The sequence below is a fragment of the Phyllobates terribilis genome, unplaced genomic scaffold, assembly GCF_046119375.1.
Source record: "Phyllobates terribilis strain yellow unplaced genomic scaffold, ASM4611937v1 Scaffold_12__6_contigs__length_324123572, whole genome shotgun sequence".
Classification (NCBI taxonomy): Eukaryota; Metazoa; Chordata; class Amphibia; order Anura; family Dendrobatidae; genus Phyllobates; species Phyllobates terribilis.
The window spans coordinates 8,329,471-8,355,278 of record NW_027362772.1 but is presented as its reverse complement, the minus strand read 5'-3'; the positions used below and the strand labels follow the sequence as shown (position 1 = coordinate 8,355,278).

At 46.0% G+C, this 25,808-nt stretch overlaps 1 protein-coding gene across 1 annotated transcript in view; it reads right to left on the bottom strand.

Annotated features, from left to right (window-relative positions):
• Positions 1-25,808, bottom strand: part of LOC141171888 (gastrula zinc finger protein XlCGF66.1-like) — a 469,561-nt gene that overhangs the window by 22,510 nt on the left and 421,243 nt on the right. The window lies entirely within an intron of this gene.

Sequence of the window (25,808 nt, the reverse complement as noted above, 5' to 3'; positions counted from 1 at the left end):
AGAGTAAAAGCTTGATGATTGGTTAAAATCACCTCACCAACCGTTTTAAGCTTTCAAATTACTAATCATGTTTATCTGTATCTTGGCTGGAAAATAATTTGGGCTTTGTAGCAGTGTGCAGCACTGATTCTATTAGGCCATCTATAATAAGCTCCACCAGATTTAAAATTACTAATCATGTTTATCTGTATCTTGGCTGGAAAATAATTTGGGCTTTGTAGCAGTGTGCAGCACTGATCCTATTAGGCCATCTATACTAAGCTCTACCAGATTTAAAATTAATAATAATTTTTAGCTGCATCTAGCCCGGAAAATAATTTTGGGGCTCCGAGATGCGCAAGACACATAAGTGCCTTCTTGCTGCACTACCTGCAACATGACCCTCATATTGTCAGAATTCGAAGTAATCATGACTACTGGGTTGCCACACTCTTAGATCCCCCAAACTTTTCGATCAACCTTTTCATTTTAATAAAGACCAAAAAAATGGTCATTTTTGGAATTATAAGCATTAGCAGGTTATTAGAAACTGAAATCAAACAGTTTTCAACTCAAAACTTTATTCTAGGTGATGTTACATTTTCACATAGGACCCCTTGTTCGAAAGGAGCTTCTGAACGCTCTCGTCCATTGAATTTGTCAGGTTTTGGATGGTTTCTGCTTCAATTGTTTTGCATGAGGACAGAATACCCTCCCAGAGCTGTTGCTTAGATGTGAACTGCCTCCCGCCATCATAGACACTCCTTTTGATGATGCTCCAGAGGTTCTGAATGGGGTAGAGGTCAGGGGAGCATGGGGGTCACACCATAAGTTTGTCCCCTTTTATGCCCATATCAGCCAGAGATGAAGATGTGTTATGTGCAGCATGAGATGGTGCATTATCATGCATAAAAATGATCTTGCTGTGGAATACACGGTTCTTCTTCTTGAACCATGGCAGGGAGTGCTGTTTGAGAAAATCCACATACATTATGGAGTTCATCTTTACCCCTTCAGGGATCCTAAAGGGGCCGACAATCTCTCTCCCCATGATTCTAGCCCAAAACATTACTCCACCTCCTCCTTGTTGGCGCTGTAGCCGTGTTTGCGTGGGGTGTCCATCAACCAGCCATCCTCCACTCCATCCATCTGGACCATCGAGCGCTGCACGGCACTCATCCGTGAACAAAACAGTTTTGAAATCAGTCTTCATGTAATGTTTGGCCCACTGGAGCCGTTTCTGCTTGTGTGAAGTGGATAGAGGAGGTCGATAGGATGGCGTATGCACAGCTGCAAACCTCTGAAGGACCCTGCATCTTGTTGTTCGGGGGACGTTGGAGGCACCAGCAGCTTCAAAAACTTGTCTGCTGCTATGACAAGGCTTTTTTGCCACTGCTCTTTTAACCTGACGTAATTGCCTGTAGGAAAGAGTCCTCAATTTGCCCTTATCAGCACGCACACGTGTGTACTGTGAATCAGCTACATACTTCTTGATTGCCAAGACACTTCATCCTGATCATCGCACAGTGTTGATTGTAGTCATGCCTTGACCTAAACACTCCACAATTTGTTGCTTCTCAGCAGCCGACACATCCTTTTTCTTTCCCATTTTGGCAGAAAATGTAGGCTGCTTAATAATGTGAGACAGCCTTCTTAAGTAGTCTTGCCTTTCATTGGACACACCTGCCAAACTAATTAGCACAGGTGTCTGCAATTGCTTACAGTGATATAAAGAGCCCTGACACACATCACCATCAATGAGTTTAACTGACAAACAAACAAATTCTTCCCTTATCACTCCTAAACACTTTTTGCATAATAATTTGGAACGCAGTGTACATGTGCTTTTCCACAAAACACCAGTGGTTCACGTAGTGAATCTTACAGTTCTAACTTGCCATCCGTGGTCTGTATGGAGTTGTTCAATAAAGGGCCCAAAATTAAGATAACATAGATGGGAGAGGTCTCTATGAATAGGAATTCCTAAGTATTTGATACCCTGTGAGGGCCAGACAAAGGGAAAGTTGGACTGGATGGAATCCTGTATGGATTTGGGGAGGGAGACATCGAGGGCCTCAGACTTCACTGCATTGATTTTAAAATTTGACCATGTAACAAAGTGATCTATTTCAGCCATAACAGCAGGGATGGATATATGTGATTGAGTGATATATACTAGGACATCATCAGCAAATAGAGAGCACTTGTACTCGGTGCCTCCCACCTCAATCCACCTAATATTGGGGTTATGGCGAATTGATGAGAGCAGGTGCTCCGTCACTTGGATGTATAAGAGAGGGGACAGAGGACATCCCTGCCTTGTCCCATTGGTGATTGTGAAAGGTGATGAAAATGTTCTGATGCACCCCCTGGGCCTTGGGACACCCGGAGCCGGACCCTTTTTGGTGGATGCTGGTGGTTGTAGTCTCCATGGCGGCGACCCGGTTCCATGGCTCAGGGCGGTCAAATCAGTGGCGGAACTATTTATGTGGTTTTGATGTTTAAATGTCCGACTACGCCACCCGTGGATTGCGGTCAGAGTGAACCGCCGCTGCAGGGCAGACCGCTGAGGCTGGTGTTGTGGGTGCAGCAGAGCGTAGCATAACTCCCCACGGGAGGAGTATAGCCTCAGGGCAGTGTATGCGGAGGATGGGGGTGATGGTGCAGGGCAGCAGCAGTAACGACACAGAGTCAGTGATGCAGTCCAGGGCCTTTACTCACAGTTCTTATTATCCAGACCACGTCTGCAGGTAACGGCTGCCCACGTCGTACTGTGCTCACCAGGTGAGGGGCTCAGACAACTCCCAGATAACTTTGGAGCGCTTCACAGGACCCCCTTTGTGTGTCCTTTGTCTTGCCTTTCTTACCAACCCTTCTGTCCAACTGCCTCGGGCCTCCTCTTGGTAAACTTGGCGCCAGTTTCCCTGACCCTATGTGGTGCCTTCCTAGCGGGTGTAGCGAGGGGCTGCGCCACATAAAATGTCACAGCCTCCGGTTTCTAGCTGAGGGTCGTTTCCTGCCTCCACTAGTTTCGGGGACCGGTCTCCCCCTTTGGCCTGACCCCTCCACGCAGGTGGATTCGGGCGTGCGATGGCGACTCGCCCGTCCACACCCCTGGGATCCCTTCATTCCTCGTTCCTGGAGCCTTCTCCGCTCCTCTTCCTTCCTTCTCCCTCTTCCAGGCCTGGGCCTCTGTTACTAGGCCCGCCTCCGGAGCAGAGCTCATGCAGAGCTCCTGCTCCCTGCCACTTCTGCTCAGACTTCTCTGCACTGAACTAAGATGGTGCCCACCTTTTATACTCCCTTCTCAATGCACCCAGGAACTGCTTCCTCCCTGCTCCTGCACTACAGGGTTCCCTTTCCTCAGTGTTCCCTCCCCCCACTCCAGCCAGAGACAGGGACTGTCCTGCCCATCTCAGGGGCATATTGGTCGCCCTGCCCCACGGCAATGTGGTGTAATGCATGCAGGTGTCGGGTCCTGATCCACACTCCATCCTTACCTGAGAGTGAGATATCACACCTCTGGGTGAGGTGCAATACCTCTGTAGCAACCGAGCCCTCAGGGTGCTACAGTTCCATTTATCTTCAGCCTAGGTGACGTATTGCGATACAGGGCCGTGATTTTGGCTATAAAAGGGACCCCTAGACCCCTACCCCAAGCTTTTTAAGAGAATAATATATGGCGTGCCAGGAGACTCTATGGAATGCTTTCTCAGCATCCAACGAGAGTATCTAATTACAAATTTTTAACTGCATCTAGCCCAGGAAATACTTTGTGCCTAGTAGCAGTGTCTGCTAGTCAGCGGATTATCCCGGCTGTTAAGCAAGCTACACCACCTGTAGTTTGGACACTTAATTTTTCAAAGGAAATGCTTCGGGACCACGGGATACTCAGTGAAGAGCATCAGGAGGCACCCCAAGGCATAGGGGCTGGGACTGGCAGTAGGATGCCTTGCGGTGGACAGCCGAGCTCGATCCTTATAAAAGCTTTTTAACTGCAGCAGCTTTAGTGGACGCTACTGGAGCTGGAATTACGCGGCTGCTGGCATGAGACTTGCCCTCCAATAGATCCTTGTAAATGGATTTAAAGTGTATTCATTCAAATTAGAGAGACAATTTAAATTAAAAAGCTTAGAGCTGCCTCCACCACAGGGGGGCTCGCTCGACCCACCAGCGGACAGGCACCAGTATTGGGAGAGGGGGGCTGGCCGTCAGGGTTCACCGCGGCTCTGGCACAAACCCGGCGACACAGAGGTGGCACGGGCAGGAGCGGAATGAACGTGTCGGCTTCTCACTTTTTGGATTTTAGAAGGGCATGACATGCCTATATCTGTGTCTCCCCCTCCTTTTACTCCTCCACCTCTTTTCTTTTCGCATGACTATATGTACTTGTCACTTTTCCATGTGTTAGTTGTGTCTTCTGAGCAGTTTGTCAGCTTTTGGACACCTTTGAAGGTGTTTTCTATGTGTTTCTATGTGTTTTTGTTTGCCTGCCATTGGTTTTAACGGTGTTCGAAGGTGTTCGACGAACAGTTCGACGAACAGTTCGGCGAACACACGGGTGTTCGACGAACCGAACCGAACTCGAACACTACGGGGGTGGCTCAACACTAATGATGACGACACATGGACGGAATAACAATAGGGATGAGACTCGTCTGAGCTCTGCTGTGAAGGTTTTTTCCGGTCAGTCTGTGCCGGCTGTCATGGTCGTCTGAGCTCTGCTGTGAAGGCTTTGTCCGGTCAGTCGGTGCCGGCCGTCAGGATTTCCCAGTGTTATTTGCTCTGGGCTACAAATAAATGACAATTCATAAGTCTGGGACATAAAATATCACAGACAAAGAAGAGCTCTAGGATTATAAGAAAATTCTACTTTTATTAAATTACATAATAAAAATTACAATAAATTCATGTAAAATACAAGGATAGCTCAAAAAGTGCAGAGCATTAGATTGTGACTATCAGATTAGTAATGTGCAGAACTATGTGTAAAATAGGAAAGAATTAATAAATGATTAAGTGCTAGTGCAATATATTCTCCCTGTATGGTAATAATTCCCCGCAGTTTATAAATCACATAAAGTCTTTTCTCTATTTTCTCCACTATTCCCGTTTCATCACTTCTACACGTCTGTATATTTTTGCACTTTTCTTACAGTTTCTCGGCATCTCCTCTCCATATTTGTTGGTTAACACACGCCATTTCCCTCATACTCCCTTAGTCACAATTTCTTTTCACACATTTGGGCAAATTATTTTTCCTACACTAATTTCACTTATCCAGACAATAAGTATAATGATACTCTTCTCCCATGGGCTCTTCTTGTTTAAATTAGTTGTACAGTTTTCACAGTGATAGGTATACGCTATAACAACATATGTAATTTCTAGTAATCTGAACACATATATAGTATTCAAAAAATACTAAATAATCTGGATTATTTTGGTAATTCAAACATTCTCATGCGTATAATTCTTTTATATCCCCCTTCTTCTCCTGTCAATATCCAAACATATATAAAAACAGCGCAGAGAACCATCTAAGTAATAATGGGCGGTAATGCGCATGCGTCTCCTGAGGACCTCATAGACCTCACTCAGTGCGTATCATAGTAACCGCTTGCGTATCCTGCTTGTGGTTCACCTCGCGCATGAAGGAGATCACTTCCTTATGGCGCACAGGAACATCATGCGCCAACGACACCACCCACTTCATGATGTCAGACGCCATTTTTTATTGGCCGATTGAGTAAAAACGTATCTGTAACTGATTGGTCCAGTGACATATTTAACCAGGCTATGCCCCCCACTTAAGACACACCCCCATGAAGAAGCCAGAGCGGTGAAACGCGCGTCGGGGTAAAAGGGGACAGACTTGTATACAGATTCACTACTCCCTATATTCATTCAAGTGGAATAAGTTTACCTGATAAGGATCCTATGTGGGGCTTAATTGTGATAGTGGTTCAATAGAAAAAAAGATTTTATGTGATATATAGACTGCAGGTAATTATTAACAGATAGGGAGAATATATTGCACTAGGATTTAAGAATTTATTAATTCTTTCCTATTATACTTCTGCATATTACTAATCTGATAGTCACAATCTAATGGTCGGCACTTTTTGAGGTATCCTTGTTTTTTTACATGATTTTATTGTCATTTTTATTATGTAATTTAATAAAATTAGAATGGTCAGAGAGTGGAAGAGGAGAGTTAGTAAAGTCATCTATTGAACAGAGCTGGGCGAAGATCAGGTCAAGAGTATTTCCATCATGTGTAGGAGAATTAGCAAGCTGTGAAAGGCCGAAGGAAGAAGCTAGAGATAAAAGATGATCAACAGGTGGGGAGAATGGATCGCCAATTGGGATGTTAAAGTCCCCCATGATGAGAGTGGGGATGTCACAGGATAGAAGATTTGGAAGCCAAGTGGAAAAGTGATCCAGAAACTGACTGGAGGGGCCCGGAGGGCAATACACAACCGCCACTTGCAAGGAGAAGGGCCGGTAGAGTCTGACTGTGTGGGCCTCAAAAGAAGGGAAGATAAGAGAGGGTACTGGGGGATAACCTTAAAAGTACATTTTGTTGAAAGGAGCAGACCAACACCTCCAACTGATCTGTTGTCAGGTCTCGGAGTATGAGAGAAGTGTAGGCCACCATATGAGCAGCGGCGGTGGTGTCCGACTGCTGGATCCAGGTTTCAGTGAGAGCCAGAAGGTGTCACAGGTGTGTCAGAAGTGACAGACAGTCGCCCTGCAGTTGGTTGCAGGAGATCTCTTCGTTTGGCATTACAGACATCTTCCTAGAAGCTGTCTCTAAGACCCAACGGCTACCTTTCTCTTGCTAATTAGCTCCCTGGCCTGGAAGTATAAATACCTGGTGTGTTCCAGAGGGAGTTGCCAGCGATATTCATTATTCCTTGTGAAGGCTTAGCAAGAGCAGTACCTTTTCCTCTCTGGAGTTTGAGGACGTGTTTGTGCATTTGTCTGGAGTCATCTAAAGCTAAGCTAAGGAATTTCCCCGTTTGTCCTTCCTTGTTGTCTATAGTGTTTAGTGGAGATCGACTAGTGCTCATCTCCTTCCTTCCTAGCTTGAGCAAAGCGCCAAGGAAAAACAGGGCGAGGTACGCATGCGGCGATTGGTTAAGAGACAATACAGGGATGTTAGGAGAGACAGGGTGATGCTAGATCAAACTAGGAGGTCTCCACTTTCCCCCCTTTCCCTAGAGTCTGGGCTCCCTTTCCCTCTTCCCTTTGTGTTGCACTAAGTCTTTTCCACACCTTGCATGACAGAAGGTTAAGGGAATTTGAGAGGAAAAAGTCATATTTTTGTTGGAATCTCTAACTTCTGGGATAACTTATCGCTGGTTGATCGCAGAAGCCCGAAAGTGGTACCATATTTTCTAGTATGAATTTACCTTTCTCCAGAGGCCACACATGGCCTGGCTGCGGTCTGTTATTCTGGTACTTTTGCACCACAGCTTACCGGAGGGGCTTACAGCTACGGGAAAATAAGCATATTGTTCCTTAGCTGACCCTGCCACTAAAAATATGGGCCCTATTATTATCGGTATTATGGAACTTCCAATATTCAATAGTTTGTATCGGTGCCTAAACGTCTGTAGTTTGCAAATGGCTATTGTGAGTAGTGTGACAGAATTTCCTTGAAGACTAAACGAGCCATTTCCTCATCATTCAATCTCTGCCCATATGCGAAGGTGTCTATTTATCAGGTCTGTGCTAAGAGGGACTGTGTTCGTATGTTAATTGGGTCAGTAGCACCTTTTGTGCTGCATTTGTCTACAAGCTACTTCTGCTGTGTGTGTTAATTTACATAGACGCCACTGGCCAAAGTGTCAGTTCTTCTCTTTTGACAAATACTATAGGGAAGGGGGGATGAAGAGGGGTCTGGGAGGGAGAAATTCTTAATATTTTCTTAATATTTTTCTGACACAGACTTATCACCTTTGACTGGACAACCCCTTTAAGCCATTGTTCAAACAGCAACTAGGCCCATTGTGTAGATGGGAAAAGTAGATCCAGAGGAGCAGTCATCACAGGGAGTCACACATGCAGTCCCAGGTGATAAGTTCGGCCTGAGAAAAATACCTCCACTAATGCACACTTAGTTTTTAAGGGGCTAGTCCAGTGAAGGAGAATAAAAGCCACATGTTTAGTCAGCAGTTGTGTGGAATGTCGTCGAAGGGATAGGATCGAGACTGAGGTCTTCTAGCCCAGGGATGGATGGATGGTCTATGGAGTGTTGGAAATCAGAACCAACTGGGCTGGATAAATGTGCTACAGTTGTGGGGTCTGTCGTTTGGATTTAAGCTTTCGTAAAGGACTGCTGCTACTTGATACCTGTGCTTCCATCATTTTATCTGTCGTCTGGAGGATCAGACAATACTGGCTGGAGATACAAAATCTGTGGACCAACCAAAAGTTGGGAGACAGTAAATATCACCTGGTACAAAGGCCGTGGAACTACCGTCCCTGGGAGGGGATCATGGGTACTGAGACAATTGTATTTTGGTCATTTACCTGGAGATGATGTAAAACCTTGATGTAAGGAATAAAATATTGTTGCATTGTGTAGCATCGGCGTCTCTGCCCCCAGCCAGGCAGAGACGCAGCCCCCCTTACCGCCGCGGTCCTGCTCGGGCGTCTTCTGGCCTCCCTGCTGCTGCTGGTGCACGCAGCTTCCAAGGCTCTGTGCTTAGGGCACGCACTCCCTTCCTCTTAAAGGGGCCACGTGCGCCGTCCTAAAAAGTCCCCGGGCAATGGCCGGAGGAATTTCCTCTATAAAAGCCACCTCATCCAATATGGAGGTGCCCGTGCAAGGTTGTTGCTCTGTGATACTTACTTTGCTTCAGCCCTCAGGTCCTCTGCAAGTCAGTCCTGTCCGCCAGTCTGATCTTCGTTCCAGCCCGACAGTCTGTCTACAGTCCAGTCCGCCAGTCTGTCTATGGGCTCTGCCCGCCTTCTTACCTGGAAGCACCTGCCTGTTACCTGCCGTGTCTGCCCGCCTGCTTACCTGGAAGCACCTGCCTGTTACCTGTTGTGCTCACCAGCCTGATTACCTGGATGCACCTGCCTGTTACTTGCCGTGCCCGCCAGCCCGCTTTCCTGGAAGAACCTTCCTGTTACCTGCTGTGCCCGCCAGCCCGCTTACCAGGAAGCACCTGCCAATTACCTGTTGTGTCCGCCTGCCTGCTTACCCGGAGCACCCCGTCTGGCTATCAGTCGAATCAGCCTGCTTGTCTACCCCGACCACCCGTCAGCCTGCCTGCCGTGCTCATCCTCTGTACTGGTCAGTTCCTGCCTTCTGACCCATGGGAGTCACCTGCTCTCATACAAGGTCGGTCCCAGAGTGGCACCTGGTCCCTCTGCTCGGTTCCTCCCTGGTTCACGGAGTCGACTGAGCTGCCGTGCGACCTTGGTCGGGGCGAATAGATACTTAGTCACGCCCCTCTGGTCCCTCCTTGCACCGCAGCACAGAGGTACCACCATCCGGATCCGTAACACATTGTTAACCTACCTAGGTGAATATTTACAGCCCACAACCTCAGATCTTCACACCAACCAAAAACCGCCAACACGGCTTCGATAACATCATCCTAATCACAGTTGCATCACCTACTTTTGGAAATGAGCTCTGTGTAAGGTATAGTTTTAGGATTTCTTAGCATATTGACATTGTGACGAAACAGCTTCTAATCTTAATCAGTCAGAGACGTCTAGATTTGTTAAGCCCAGAGAAATGCACTATTGTGTTTGTGTTGACTTGTAAATGTATGTGTATTTCTGTTGCTGATAAAGAAGGACAAACTATTTGTGTAACTTTGAGTGTTGTTTTCTCTTGGCTCTGAAACAATGATGTTTGTAACTATGCTAATTGCATATTATACAAAACCCAGCTAGATGTTTATTTACAAGAGTCCCCTGCTATACAAAATATGTAAATCAATTAAAGGCTCATACAATGAGACCTGAGCCTTGTGGAATAATACCCGCCCAATCCTTGCCCTGTGGATGTGTACTTGAAAGAACAAATTAACTATTTAAGGAACATATGCCTCTGTAGCAGGCTGATTTGAAACAGAGAACTGAAAGAGACTTTACAAGGAGAATCAAAGAGCAGACTCTCTTCAGACCATCAGCTTGGTAGCATGGGTTTATCCAAAGAGACACAGATTTGTATAGTACATGATTCCAGCCTAAGGGTATATAGCCCTGACTGGAAAGATACGGATCTGCTCCATTGACCATCAGAGAGCCCATGGATACATTTGGAACCATGTTGAATTTTCCTTGGAGGATCCAACCTGCCAAAATTTCACCTACAACTTATCCAGGATGTCACAAAAGAACCAAGATGAATATCTAAAGAACTACAGGCCTCATTTCTCTCCTCAGTTAATGTCAATGTCCTTAATTTCACAATAAGAAAGATGATGGGAAGAAATTGCATGGGAGAGTTGCAAACTGTGGCTGACCAAAAAGAACATAAAGGTTTTGTGATGCTAGTCACTACTTATGGACAGACTGTGAGGCAGAGGAGTCAGACGTTGCGGGGTCAGTACCAAGAGAGCACATAGAAAACCAAGGGGATAGACAAAGACATATGTCAGGTCACTGTTCGGGGTCAAAATACTTGGAGATAGCGGATCAAGGCAAAAGGACAAGACGAAGGGATAGTCAGAACACGGCCCAAAGGGTCAGGCAGCGGAACATCAGAACTCGGCACAACAGAACCAGGCAAACACTCGCCAGGAAGCACAAACTACATTTGGCAGGGATTAACGGCAGACAGCTCAGTTAAGTAGCTGGGCAATCTCCAGAACAGAGAACACCTGGAGAAAGTTCCTTACCTCCCAGTCACAGATTGGACGGTAAAACTGTCAATCAAGGTACTGACAGCTCAGCACGCTCTTCACAAGATTGGATGACCGAGCTGTCAGTCAAACCAACAACAATTCAGCATGACCCATATTCCATAGGGCAGCAAAACAGTCACTCACTGACTGGAGGAATCGTGACAGACTTGACCCCCAGACTTTTATTTTAATATTCTTTGAAATTATGATTCATAGGTGGAACTTTTTTTGAAGACATGGGTCCCATCATATCTGATTAACACAGAATTCCACCATAAGAACATCATACTAACAGACAAATGAGGTACTGTGATGGTGTGGAGCTGCTTCTACAAGAAGTGGCCGAGTTATCAGAATTGACAGAAATATGTATTCTGAACTTTAACACAAATTCACAGAAATAGGTGTGTCTCTCTGAATGGCTGAAAAGAAACAAAACTAGGGTGTTGGAGTGGCTTAGTCAACGTCCTAACTTGAACTTCATTGAGATGCTGTGGCAAGACTTTCAACGAGTAGTTTATGCTTGAAAACCTTCCAATGTAGCCGACTAAAAGCAATTCTGCAAAGACAAGTGGCCGAAATTCCTCCACAGTGATATAAAAAAACTCATCACAGGTTATTGCAAGTTAATGATTTGCAGCTGCTACTGTAGAGCATGGCACAACCAATTATTTGGTTTAGGGAAGCAATTATTCTTTGGTGGATTTATAGGGTTTGTATAAATCTTTGAACTTCACTAAATGGAATGATCAATTAGAAGCCGCATTTTGTGTTTACTTGATTAAACTTTATTTTATGGTAAAAATAGTTGGATGATCACAAACATTTACATGTGACAAAAAAAGTAAAACTGAAAGAAACTACAAAAAGGCAAATACTTTTTTATATACATTTTTATAGGGGTTATCCCCTTTTAGAAAATCTTTGTCTCCAACTGAAGTTTGTTATAAAAATAACCAACCACTCGTTACTCACCTTCCCAGGGTCCAGCGCTAAGTCTTTACCCCTGCTCCTGGTGTCTGGTATTGGCTGCGGTGCTGACTCCATGTCGACAGCGCGGTGGCCAATCAGAGAACTCAACAACTCTGAATGGGGCGGGCTCAGTTTACATGAGTAGAGTCACTAAGCTCTCTGATTGGTTGCCAGACTTTTGCCGTAAAGTCAACGCCGCATCCAATACTGGACACCTGAAGCAGCGCCAGAGACTCAGTGTTGGACCCAGAGAAAGTGAGTGAAGAGTGGTTCGTTATTTTATAACAAATGGCAGCAAGGGACGAGGATTTTTTGAAAGGAGACAACCCCTTAATTTCTTGACCAATGTTTAGTGTTATAAATATCTTTTCCGATCTCATCAATGATTTATTTTGACTATAAATTGAATGTCTATTTTTAAGCAGATGTGATTTGTGTGTAAAACATTCAGAAATTGGAAATGTTTTTCCGGTGAAAGATTTCTGATGTGGAATTAGCGCTGGCTTCGATTAAAACACTCTCCGAATACGGTACGTGAATGTTTTTTCCAATATATTTGAGTTTTCAATAGTTAAGACTTGAGTTCTTGGTAAGATATTTCTGACATTATGGGCATGAAAATGGCTTCTCCCCTGTGTGAGTTCTTTGATGTCTAACAACTTCTAACTTCTTACTAAAACATTTTCCACATTCTGAACATGAAAACTGCTTCACATCTTTGTGAACCCACTGATGTCTAACAAGACTTGATTTATTACTAAAACATTTCCCACATTCTGAACATGAATATGGCATTGATCCTCGATGAACATTTTGATGGTTAACAAGAGATGATTTATCGGTAAAAAATGCTCCACACTCTGAACATGAAAATGGCTTCACCCCTGTGTGAACCCACTGATGCCTCACAAGACTTGATTCATCACTATAGCATTTATCACATTCTGAACATGAATATGGCTTCTCCCCTGTGTGACTTCTCTCGTGGGTAACAAGACCCCATTTCTGTTTAAAGCATTTTCCACATTGTGAGCATGAAAATGGCTTTACATCTGTGTGGCTTCTCTGATGTCTAAAAAGAAAAGATCTTTCGCTAAAACATTTCTCACAATCTTCACAAGAAAATGGCTTCTCCCCTGTGTGACTTCTCTTATGTTGATTACATTTTGATTTCCAGTAAAAACATTTTCCACATTCCAAACATGTATATGGCTTCTCTCCACCATTAGCACTTTGGTTCACGACATCTTTTCTGTTACGTTTATTTTCCTTAACATTCGGTAATGAATCAGAAGACAGGACCTGTTCGAAAGGATCTGATGATAGACTGTTACTGGGAACGGCGACATATGGAATTAGGACATGTTCTACATATGTATCGTGTGGGATACCACGATTATCAGCTTTACAATCTAAAGATATCTGATGTCCCTCAGAGCTCCTGGGACAGTCATATGCAAAGAATAAAACTGGTTATCTTATTTTTTAACAATAAAATGTGTAATGAAATTTTGTAACATTAATATGTAAAAATTTTCATCCAAACTACAAGGCATGCAGCAAAATTTGCTTTTTAAATAAAACAGTGATAAAAAAAATTCCGATCACAGTCTAACAGTAGGCTTTAAAACAAAAACCAGAAGATGACAAACACTAGGCCTCATGCTACTTTTTTTTGCAGTTTATTTTTAATGAATCAAAAATATTTTCATAGGTTCATATATCAGTGTTGCCCGTCATCAGTCTTTTCTAGTTAAATCCTCAGTGGAGAATTGTAAAGGGAATGTATAAAAAGTTAGGAGTGGATAAAAAGGGGGACTTTTTTTTGTAGTTTTCCTTTCTTTATAATCGACTCCTGGCTTTTAAGAAAAAAAATAATGGATAATTTGCAACATTCGGTGAGAGCTGAGGATTTTCTTTCCTAATGGAACTATTGAATAAACTGAACTGCTGCGCTAAGCGCCTCCTGTGCGCAGAGAGGTCACATTTGTCTTGTTGCTTTATAACACAAAGAGAGGAGGCAAACTAATTATATTCAGTCTACATGAGCTTGGTGGACTCATTCTGAAAGTAGTGGTCCATACTCGGAGGTTTCCAGGAATTTCTCCTCATACAGCAAAATGGAGAAGGGTTATGAAGGCCCTGCCCCAACGCTCTTGTCATATGGCTTAAATATTATAATGTACACAACATGAAGAGAGAATAATAAGAATTGGTCTGTGGTAATTAGTGCAAAACTGATAGTATGGACTTACAACCTTACTACACAAGGCCTCCTTGTATTTCCCGGTACACTCAGGAATACCCGTGGCCTGCACAGAGCCACATCTGCCTCATGCACAGCTCCTCTATAATAGAAATTTTGGACCTTTTCTTGCTGGATCAAAATAAAATATTCACTTATGCATCAAGATCTGCGTTCTCAATCATCATTTCCACGATAAGGTTTTTTTGTCTACATGACTGGAGTACAAGTCATACGACTCTGAAAACTACTGTCTTAAAAAGATGGCATCTAAGGTGAAATCAGACAGAAAAATCAATCCACTGGTGAAAGGTTGCAGTTAATCAGAATCTCATAGCTCGTGCCACAAGAACAGCATCCATGGCTTTTTTACACACACAAATAGAGTGCTACCTTACAGCCAACTTGTGTTTTTTATTGCTGAAGGTGGAATAATATCTCAGGATGCCATAGAGTAGGGAAAATATGTATTTGATCCACTGCCAATTTTGCAAGTTCCCCACCTACAAAAAATGGAGAGGTCTGTAATTTTTATCGTAGGTCACTTCATCTGTAAGAGACAGAATCTAAAAAAAAATCCAGAAAATCACATTGTATGATTTTTACATAATTAATTTGTATTTTAATGCATGAAATAAGTATTTGATACAATAGAAAAACAGAACTTAATATTTGGTACAGAAACATTTATTTGCAATTACAGAGGTCAGACGTTTCCTGTAGCTCTTGACCAGGTTTGCACACACTGCAGCAGGGATTTTGGCCTCCTCCTCCATACAGATCTTCTCCAGATCTTTCAAGTTTCGGGGCTGTCGCTGGGAAACATGGAGTTAAGGCTTCCCCCAAAGATTTTATATTGCATTCAGGTCTGGAGACTGGCTAGGCCACTCAAGGACATTGAAATGTTTCTTACGGAGCCAGTCCTTAGTTACCCTGGCTGTGTGTTTCAGATCAAGTCATGCTGGAAGACTCAGTCACGACCCATCTTCAATGCTCTTGCTGAGGGAAGTAGGTTGTTGGCTAAAATCTCCCGATACATAACCCCATCTATCCTCCCTTCAATATGGTGCAGTAGTCCTGTCCCCTTTGCAGAAAAGAACCCCAAAAGTATGATGTTTCCTGGACATGTGCTGGCATGTGCAGGGGGACCTTGCGTTGCCTGCAGGATTTTAATCCATGACAGTGTAGTATGTTACTAACGGTAATGTGTGAGACTGTGGTCCCAGCTCTCTTCAGGTCATTGACTAAGTCCTCCCATGTAGTTCTGGACTGATTCCTGATCTTTCTCAAAATCATTCTTACCCCATGAGGCGAGATCTCGTATGGAGGCCCAAACCAAGGAAGATTGACAGTCATCTTGTGTTTCTTCCATTTTCTAAGAATTGTGCCACAGTTGTTGCCTTCTCACCAAGCTGCTTGCCTATTGTCCTCTAGCCCATCCCAGCCTTGTGCATGTCTACAGCTTTGTCCCTGGTGTCCTTAGACAGCTCTTTGGTCTTGGCCATGGGGGAAAGGTTGGAGGGTGATTGATTGAGTGTGTGGACAGGTGTCTTTTATACAGGTAATGAGTTCAAACAGCTGCAATAAATACAGGTAATGAGTACAGAGTAAGAGGGCTTCTTAAAGAAAAACTAACAGGTATGTGACAGCCAGAATTCTTGCTGGTTGGTAGGTGATCAAATACTTATTTCATGCAATAAAATGCAATTTAATTATTTAAAATTCATACAATGTGATTTTCTGTTTTTTTTTTTATTTTTAGATTCTGTCTCTCACAGGTGAAGTGACCTACGATAAAAATTACAGACCTCTCCATTCTTTGTGGGAGGGAAAACTTGCAAAATCGGCCACGTATCAAATCCTTATTCTCCCCACTGTACATCTGTTTAAAGGATTCCTGAGGCTGGAAAAACCAGAAGATATTTCCAGCATTTAATCTCTTTAATACTTTGAACAGAATCAACAGAAGTAAATCTGCAACAGAAGGAAGATGAGCAGCGTTCTCGACACCCATTGCACTGATCTTCCATCCTCCTAAGAATCTACTGTTGTTTGGCTATATTATCGCACAGTAATAATGTATTATCTGACATATTTACATAGTTAATACGAATGAAAAAGGACAAATGTTCACAAATTTAAATCGGATGGGAGAAAATAAACATATAACCATAATCCATGTTCCGTTCCGACCCATGTTCCGATTATTGCTTCTGATCTCAACTGTCAATCCACGGGAAATTCAAGAAAGCACCTTACATATTTACATAATTATTTATGTTATTTGTTTTAAAATAAAAGCATCTAAGTCTAAAAAAACATCTATATGGTATAAAAACCCATCCAGACCGGGCTTGTCCGGTTCAAATAAAGGAGCTAAAAAGCCCTCACCCTCCAAGTAATTTTTCTTTCATCCTTTATCGTTGTTGTTTTACAAAGAAATGTCGATCAGCTTATATTTTATTGGATACAAATTGCTTTTGCTGTGGCGCATATACAGTATATATATTCCCATAAGAAGAATCTGTGACTTCTCTGCATTTAGTGGTCACTACTCACCTGGGTAGTCATATGTAGGAATCTCCTCCTTACACCGCTCATCACCCCTCACATATGTCTCTGTAGTATTAGTATGGGTCAGATCTTCACCCTGAAACAAATATTGTAAAAGTCACAGACAGATGGAGAAGTCACATCTATGATCAGCCCTAATCCTGCCATCTCCACCGTTCTCATTACACAAGTATAAAACATATACAACCCTTGGTCCATGCCTCAGAGACTGCAAGCTGTTATTAAAGCCAGAGTTGGTGCAACAAAATACTAGTGATTAGTGTTGAGCGAACATGCTCGACACTGCTCGGTACTCGCCCGAGCATCACGCTACTCGGGATGTTCGGCGAGCACCGAGCATTTCCGGGTTACTCGGGCGGGAGCTCGGGTCTCCGCCCTGCATGTTTGGCGCTCTTTACAGAGCCAATGAACATGCAGGGATTGCCAGCCAGTCACTGTAATGCTGCAGCCATGTTGGTTGTGGGCAGTGATTGACTGGCCGCACAGCGTCACCTCGAGTATTTAAAACCGGGCGCCGCCATCTTGGACACAGTCGCTCCAGATTAGACCGTGTAGGGACAGCGCTGCTGATTTAGGGAGAGATATAAACTGCGAAATAGTTAGTGTAGGGTCTGTAAAGGCTGCCAGAACAAACAAACAGTCCTTTTCAGGGCTAATATCCATCCCAGATACCAGGCAGGCAGGCTGTATAGGAGACGCAGTGGTTATACCAGCAAATGCTGCATTACAGTCCTGTGTGCTCCTGTTGCTGAAATTGCTGGACTTAGCTCACACTGTACAAATACCTGTCTTATTAACCTTTTGGTGTGCGCCCCCCCCCCCCCCCCCAAAAAAAAAGCGTGTCTCTGATTTTTCAGACACAAATATAACTGTTAAAAATAGTCTGGTGTAGGTTAGAGAAACAGAAGTGTTGTTTTGCACTTCCACGGTTCAAACCTCTGTATTATCCATTTTGGGCCATTTGTATCTAAAAAAAAAAGCAGTTTGAGTGTGTCGCTCACTGTTCAGCCGCAAATATCTCTATTTAAAAAAGTGTGGTATACCCCAGTAAACAATAACTGTGGTTTTGCCATCCCACGGTAAAAAATCTCTATTATTCAGGTTTTGGTAGTTTTTTCCGTAAAGAAAAACAGTAGTGTCTCCTGACTGTTGTGACACAAAAATATATCTGTTGAAAATAGTCTTGTGTAGGCCCGACATCCCAGTGTGGTTTCGCAGTTCCACGGGTCAAATCGCTGTACCATCCAGTTTTGGGCCTTTGGTATCTAAAAAAAAAGCAGTTTGAGTGTGTCGCTCACTGTTCAGCATCAAATATCTCTATTTAAAAAAGTGTGGTATACCCCAGTAAACAATAACTGTGGTTTTCCTCTTCCACGGTTCTAATCTACTCTTTATTACCCTTTTTCCATTGATAGTGCAAGTGTAAGCTATTTTACTTCATTTACAATGGGCAAGGCACGTGGCAAGGGACGTGGAAGTGGACGTTCTGGTGATGGTTTGTGCAGAGCACGGGGCCGTGGCCAAGGTGAAAATGTGCCACAACCAACAGCCACATCTTCTCGCTCTCACTTCTTGACCGAATTACTAGGGAAGCACAGAACAACACCAGTATTGAGAACTGATCAGTGTGAACAGGTTATTAATTGGATAGCAGATAATACTTCCAGTTACCTGGGCACCACCACCTCCGGTCTGTCTTCCACATGGTCAACTCTTAGTAGCCGTGAGTCTCAACCGCATACTCCTCCTCACCCTGATGCTCCTTCCTCCCACCATGCCGAGTGTCGTCAGACAGCAAGTGATCCCACACTTGGACACTCTGAAGAGCTGTTCACTGGTCCATTTCCATATTTGGCCCCTCGCCTGATACGCTTGAAGTGGTGGAAGAGGAGATCCCATGTTGCGATGCCCAAATATTTGAACAGCCACGGCCACAGGAAGTCGACGTTGGCAATCTGTCACAAGAGGTGGACGATGACGAGACACAATTGCCAGGAAGTGAGGAGGAGGATCGTGGTGCGCAAGTGGAAGAGGAGGAGGTGGTGGATGATCTAGTAACTGACCCAACGTGGAAGGAGGACATGCAGAGTGAGGCCAGCAGCACACAGGGGGAGGGAGGCAGAGTACCCCAACAGGCAGGAAGAAGCAGTGTGGTGGCCGCAGACAGAAGGCAGGCAACCGTTCCCCGTAACACCAACACGAGGGACGTTGCCGGTACAAGCGGTAGGTCTTCCAGAGTCTGGAATTTTTTTAAAGACTCTGCTGATAACCCCAAAAAGGCCATATGTTCCACCTGCCATGCCAGCATCAGCAGGGGTGACAAAACTACCAGCCTGACCACCAACAGCATGATCAGGCACATGGCAGCAAAGCACCCGACTTTGTGGGGCGAAACCCAGGGTCCACGACCAGTGTCAGCGGGTGTCACCACTGCTTCTTCCACTGTTGTGCGTGCAATAGAACCCCCTGTTGTGTGTGCAAGGCAATCCTCTGTCCATACTGCATGTAAAGATGCCCCCTCCTCTCAGTCTTCACTTATTATGGCAGTTTCTCAAGAAACAGCATCAACGTCCACGTCCCACCACAGCGTTCAATTGTCCATATCCCAGACCTTTGAACGAAAGCGGAAATTCGCAGCTAACGCCCCACAGGCCACAGTCCTAAATTCGCACATTTCACGACTGCTTGCATTGGAAATGCTGCCTTTTAGGCTGGTGGAGACGGAATCCTTCCGCAATCTTATGGCGGTGGCCGTCCCTCGGTACTCGGTCCCCAGCCGACACTATTTTACCCGGTGTGCCATCCCTGCACTACACAAGCACGTGTCCCAAAGCATCTGCCGTGCCCTCAACAACGCAGTTACTGGGAGAGTCCACCTGACAACGGACACGTGGACAAGTGCTTGTGGCCAGGGACGGTACATCTCTCTGACGGCTCACTGGGTAAACATAGTGGAAGCCGGGACCCAGTCGGACCTTGGGACGGAACACATCCTCCCCACACCGAGGATTGCGGGCCCTATGTCAGTCAGAGTTGCCCCCACAGTGTACAGCTCCTGCGCATCCTCCTCCTCCTCCTCCTCCTCATGTTCAGCCTCCATCTCAGATATCACCACATCAGTTACAAGCTGGAAGCACTGCAGTACTGCCTCCGCCAAGCGGCAACAGGCTGTGCTGAAACTCATAAGTTTAGGTGAGAAACCTCTCACTGCTTGTGAGTTGTGGACAGCTGTGGAAGAGCAGGCAGATCTGTGGCTGAGACCGCTGAACCTACATCCCGGCATGGTCGTGTGTGACAATGGCCGTAACCTGGTGGCGGCTCTGAGGCGAGGTGAGATCACACACGTACCATGCCTGGCTCATGTGCTTAACCTCGTGGTTCAGCGGTTTCTTAAATCGTACCCCGAGTTGCCAGATCTGCTCGTGAAAGTACGCCGCCTGTCAGCTCATTTTCGCAAGTCGGCTACAGCTTCCGCCGCCCTTGCTGTGTTGCAGCAGCGTTTGCAGCTTCCGGCACACCGACTGGTGTGTGATGTCCCCACACGTTGGAACTCTACCCTCCACATGTTGCAAAGGATTTGTGAGCAGAAGAGAGCAGTTGTGGAGTACCAGCTGCAACAAGGCCGTCGATATTCAGGTCAGACTCCACACATAAGACCTCAGGAATGGACCTGGATGTCTGACATATGTACCATCCTGACAAACTTTGAGGAGTCCACCAAGATGGTGAGTGGCAATGACGCCATCATTTGTGTCAGCATCCCACTTGTCTGTCTTTTGCAACGCTCTCTGCAGAGAATTAAAGAGGAGGCATTGCAGCCAGAGTATGATGAGATGGATCAAGAAGCCGTAGCGGGCGATTACACACAGCCCCGCCTCATCTCATCCCAACGTGCATTGGGGCACAATGAGGGAGAGGAGGAGGAGGAGGAGGAAGAACAGGAGCTGCTATCATGCGTTGTAGACGGTAGTACCTGTACAAGTGTCATACCGTCGGTTCAGTGTGGGTGGCCTGAGGACAGGGGGAGGAGTAAGAGGAGGAGGAGGAAGAGGAGGAGAGCATGGTCAGTCGTCATCTTGGTGAGGACACGGAAATCTTGCCCGTTACCAGTCTGGCACACATGGCTGACTTTATGTTACGCTGCCTTAACCGTGACCCTCGCGTTGTCAAAATGTTGGGTGACAGTCATTACTGGTTGGTGACACTTGTAGACCCCCGCTACAAGAGAACTTTCACTCTCTTATTCCTGAGGTGGAGAGGTCTACAAAAATGGGGCAATACCAGAAGGCCCTTGCTGCAGAACTCTTAAAAAAATTCCCATCTGAACACGCTAGCGGCAGAGGTCACAGTTCGTTGCCCAACCAAGGCGTACAGGCGAGAGAGATGCAACTCAAATCCAGCAGAGGCAGGGAAACACTGTCAACGTTCTGGGACAGTTTTCTGACACCCGGCCAGCTTACAGGCCCTGAGGCGCGGGGTACTCTCACAAGGAGTGGAAAGTTTCAAAAGATGGTGAGGGAGTACCTTGCCGATCGTACCAGCGTCCTCCGTGATTCCTCTGTGCCTTTTAATTATTGGGTATCCAAGCTGGACACTTGGAATGAACTCGCTCTGCCCTGCCGCTAGCGTGTTATCGGAGCGTGTTTTTAGTGCCGCTGGGGGAATTATAACTGATAAGCGCACTCGCCTGTCAACTGACAATGCTGACAAGCTGACCCTTATCAAAATGAACAAGGGCTGGATTGGGCCAGACTTCTCATCACCACCAAATGACAGCAGAGTAACATAAAGTCAAATCCACTGTGTTATGTCGGGAGGTGTATTCACATGCACCGCTTCACACCCACACATGGGTATACGCTTCCTCGTTTCGGCTGTTTAATCTTCTTCTCCTTATCCTCAGCCTCCACCACCACTATACCACCAGGGTGCCAGCATTGCAAGTTCCTCCGTCCTAATTTTTGGAAGCTTTTGCTGGGAAAGCATAAGCAAATACTATGGGACACCCACTCCCCAATAATGGGACTTATGTTTGTAATATGCTGTACTGCATGGCTCTTGTAAGGGGCATTGCAAGTTGCTCCGTCCTAATTTTTGGCAGCTTTTGCTGGGAAAGCATAAGCAAATACTATGGGACACCCACTCCCCAATAATGGGACTTATGTTTGTAATATGCTGTACTGCATGTGACGCGCCCCCTGGGCCGTGTGTACCCGTGTGTGGGATACCCGGTGCCGGGTCTCTGGAGTCTGTAGTCTCCGTGGCGGTGACCCGGTCCCGTGGCTCAGGCTGGTCAAACCAGTGGCAGTCTTTCTTAGGTTTTGAGGTTAATTGTCTGACTGCGCCACCCGTGGATTGCGGTCAGGGAGTACCACCGCTGCGAGGCAGACCGCTGAGGCTGGTGTTGTGTGCGCAGCATAGAATGGGATAACTCCCCTCGGGAGGAGTATAGCCTCAGGGCAGTGAGTGTGGATGATGGGGGTGATGGTGCACGAGCGCAGCAGGAATGACTCAGAGTCTTTGCAGTGCAGTTCAGGGTCTTTACTGATGATTATAAGGTAGACCCTCCCGGGAGTACTGGCTAGCATAAGAGGCCTGGTCAGTCTGTGAGCAAGCAGGAGTTCCCCTGGCCAGGTGGAGTTGTAGGCCTCCCCGTTTGTCTGCACTCTTCCTGGCTACCTTGCTGTAAGCGGGTAGAAGTAGCCCACGTCCCTGAGTGTACCATGTAGTGCTCACCCGTATGGCTGGTGACTTGGGGCCTTCTGTTAGCCTCCGCTCCACGACGGCGGTGCTGGTCCCTTGCTTGTGACTGAGCCTCCGGGCTTCTATGGCCAGAGGACCTGAAATCCCCTGCCGGCTGGTTTCTGCTGCTGGATATATAAGTTCTCACAGCTTCGGACTCCTGTGTCCGGTTCCTATTGTCTTCTGCCAGGGCGAGCTCTGCTCAGCTTCCAGCCCCTAGTCTTTAGCTCCTAGCTCCTACAGAGCTCCTTGCTGTTACTTTCCCTTGCTCTCACTCTGACTCTGACTGTTCTCTGACTCACTCAACCCCGCCCCAGATCCAGTTTATAAGGGCAGAATTCTCCCCTCCCAGGATTGGGGCAGGAGGATGTTGCATGTTTAAGGGATCCTGACCAGGAAACCTCCCACTTGCTCTCCGACGTAATATCTCTATTACTGTGGTGACCAGACCCCTGGGGTGCCACACATGGCTCTTGTAAGGGGCATTGCAGTTCCTCATAATTTTTGGAAAGCCTTCCATTCACTGCTTAGGCCAACAGTGCACGGGAGACCCAGTTGCTATAAATGGAAAAAAAGGTTTAGTTAATGCCCTCTGACCTCCATGTCATTTCCAAGGGGCATTGGAGTGGCTCGAAATTTTTGGTAGGCATTGCACGCATTGTATGCCCTATAACTGTGTAGCCGAACCTCTCCTTTTGTTACAGAAACATATCCTACAAGAAATATCTGGTTGACTGGCCTGATATTGATGTGAATGGTCCCTGTTCCTCCTGCTCTTTCTCCTTTGCCACTACCTCATCCATCATTTATCACCTGAAGCTTTGTTTTAACGGGAGTCATAGAACTTGGATAGTAGCAGGAAAACATCCAGCAATCCTCGGAGGAGGTAGGATATGCGCCAAAACGCTGACCACCTCAGGCCTAGCCGCTACTACATACATGCGCTTGCATTACAACAAAACAAAGCAGATGCTAACTTCTATCATCCTCATCATGCTCCTCACCTTGGCACTCTCAACTCCCCTGATGGAGAAGCCAGGGCCCCCGGAGGAGTCTGATAGTCCGGTGGGCTCGGCCAATGCTGCCCTAAAGCAGGCCAGGCTAAGAAAAGTGTGGGAAAGGTTACCAGGACAAATAGGGGTGGCTGGGGACCGAGTATGGACACCCGGCCACCCCTGGAGGCTGGGGAGCAAGTGGGGACACCCGGCCACCAGGCGGCTGGGGACTGAGTATGAATACCAGGCCGCCGACACAGCCATGGCGTGGTGGCCAAATTCCGCCTCCACATGCCTAAAAGGCCCAATTTAAAGTGCAAGCAAGCAAGCAGTATGGTATTGCAGCCTGGGGGTGGGTGGGTGGCAGGCTGCATACTTGCGCTTGCATTGCAAGGAATGGGAGAGGTACAATTGAACACTGCCCTGGGACAAGGACTTCAATGGGGATAGCTGCAAGTCTGCAACGACAGGTGCAAGGTGGGAGGCATCTTCGCATGTAGCATGAACAGGGGTTTGGCATGCACACACTACAGCGGAATAGGCTCTCCTTCCCATTAAATGCACTGGGGAGGGCACAGGTAATGTTTTGGTATACGCGCTTAATCTTATGTATAAGGCACACCAGGACAAATATGGGCTGCTGGGGACTGAGTATGGATACCTCGCTGCCGATGCAGCCATGAGGTAGTGGCCAGCTTCGGCCTCCTCCAAACTAAAAGGCCCCATTTTAATGCACACTTACACTTGCATTAAAAGAAAACATAGCAGATGCTAACTTCTGTCATCATCATCATGCTCCTCACCTTGGCACTCTCAACTCCACCGATGGAGAAGTCAGGGCCCATTGGAGGAGTCTGGTTCTCTGGTGGGCTCGTCCAATGCTGCCTAAAGCAGGCCAGGCTAAGAAAAGTGTGTGGGGGGATGTTCCAAGGAGAAATAGGGGCGGCTGGGGACCGTGTGTGGAAGCCCGGCCGCGGGGCGGCTGGGGACCGAGTATGGACACCCAGCCGCCGGGCGGCTGGGGACTGAGTATGGATTCCAGGCCACCAACACAGCCATGACGTGGTCGCCAGATTCCGCCTCCACATGCCTAAAAGGCCCAATTTCAAGTTCAAGCAAGCAAGCAGTATGGTATTGCAGCCTGGGGGTGGGTGGGTGGCAGGCTGCATACTTGAGCTTGTATTGCAAGGAATGGGGGAGGTACAATTGAACACTGCCCTGGGACTAGAACTTGAATCGGGATAGTTGCAAGTCTGCATCTTCTGATGCGGTAAGGATCACTTATGATGGGCACACTTTTAGACAGTGACCTGGGAGTCAGAGATGCTTCCAGGGATCTTCCCCATGCTGTTCCCTTGTCTTTTCAGCACTTTATGCATGTGTCACACAGCACATGGCCAGATAAGGTTGTAAAATGTTAAAATGACATTTCACGGTGAATGCATTTGTCATAGTTGAAAGCAATACAAAAGTGCAAAAACGCATAAAAAATGCTACTTGTGAACATAGCCGAAGGTGTGGAGGAGTATTTTTGTTGTTTTCGGTCATTTATTTTAACTTATACACAAGTCTTTATCCTGGAAAGGATGTTCCTTAACATATTTCACAGGAAAAAAGTTTCACTTTCGTTTTTGAACGTTTTATTGTGAGCCCGTAAAAGTGGCTTAATACCTCTGACCACGTTGTTGACAACAGTGACCTGGGGGTCAGAAATGCTTTCTGGGGCGATCCCCATGCTGTCCCCATGTCATTTGAGCACTGACACTATCGTTTTGGGCACTTGTTAGGCTTTTAAAAGACTGCCGGGGGTGCCACCGCAAAAATGCTCGAGTCTCCCATAGACTAACATTGGGCACGTTGCTCGGGTCGAGCACCCGAGTATCACAGTGAGCTCGGCCCGAGCTTCGAGCACCTGAGCATTTTAGTGCTTGCTCAACACTACTAGTGATGTATTGGAGTCTTCTTTTGTGTGTTTGTTTTTCATGATTCCATAATTTTTTCCTCAGAATTGAGTGATTCCATAATTTTTTCCCTCTGCTTAGTCTGAAAAAATTACCCTTACTGAGTACCACATTTTTAATCTTGATTTCTTTTAGTGTTTCTTAAAGCCCTAAAGTTGCCATTTGAAATGACTCTAGTTTTGTGCCATGTCTGTGATCTGCTTTTTTTCAACAACATTAAACAACGGAATGAACATCCTCCGAGCCCGGTGATTCCCTAATTTTTGCCAGGGGTTGTAGTACTGGTGGATAAAACAAGACTGAACACAAGACCTTCACAGCCGTCTACACATCATAGGGGAGATCTCATGACACCTTCTCTCCATCTGCCTGATGATCCTGAGAAACATTGGGATCTTCTTGTTTATAGTCATGTCAGCACTCACTAGAGGTCTTCACTACTGTGTAATCCTGGTTATGGAGA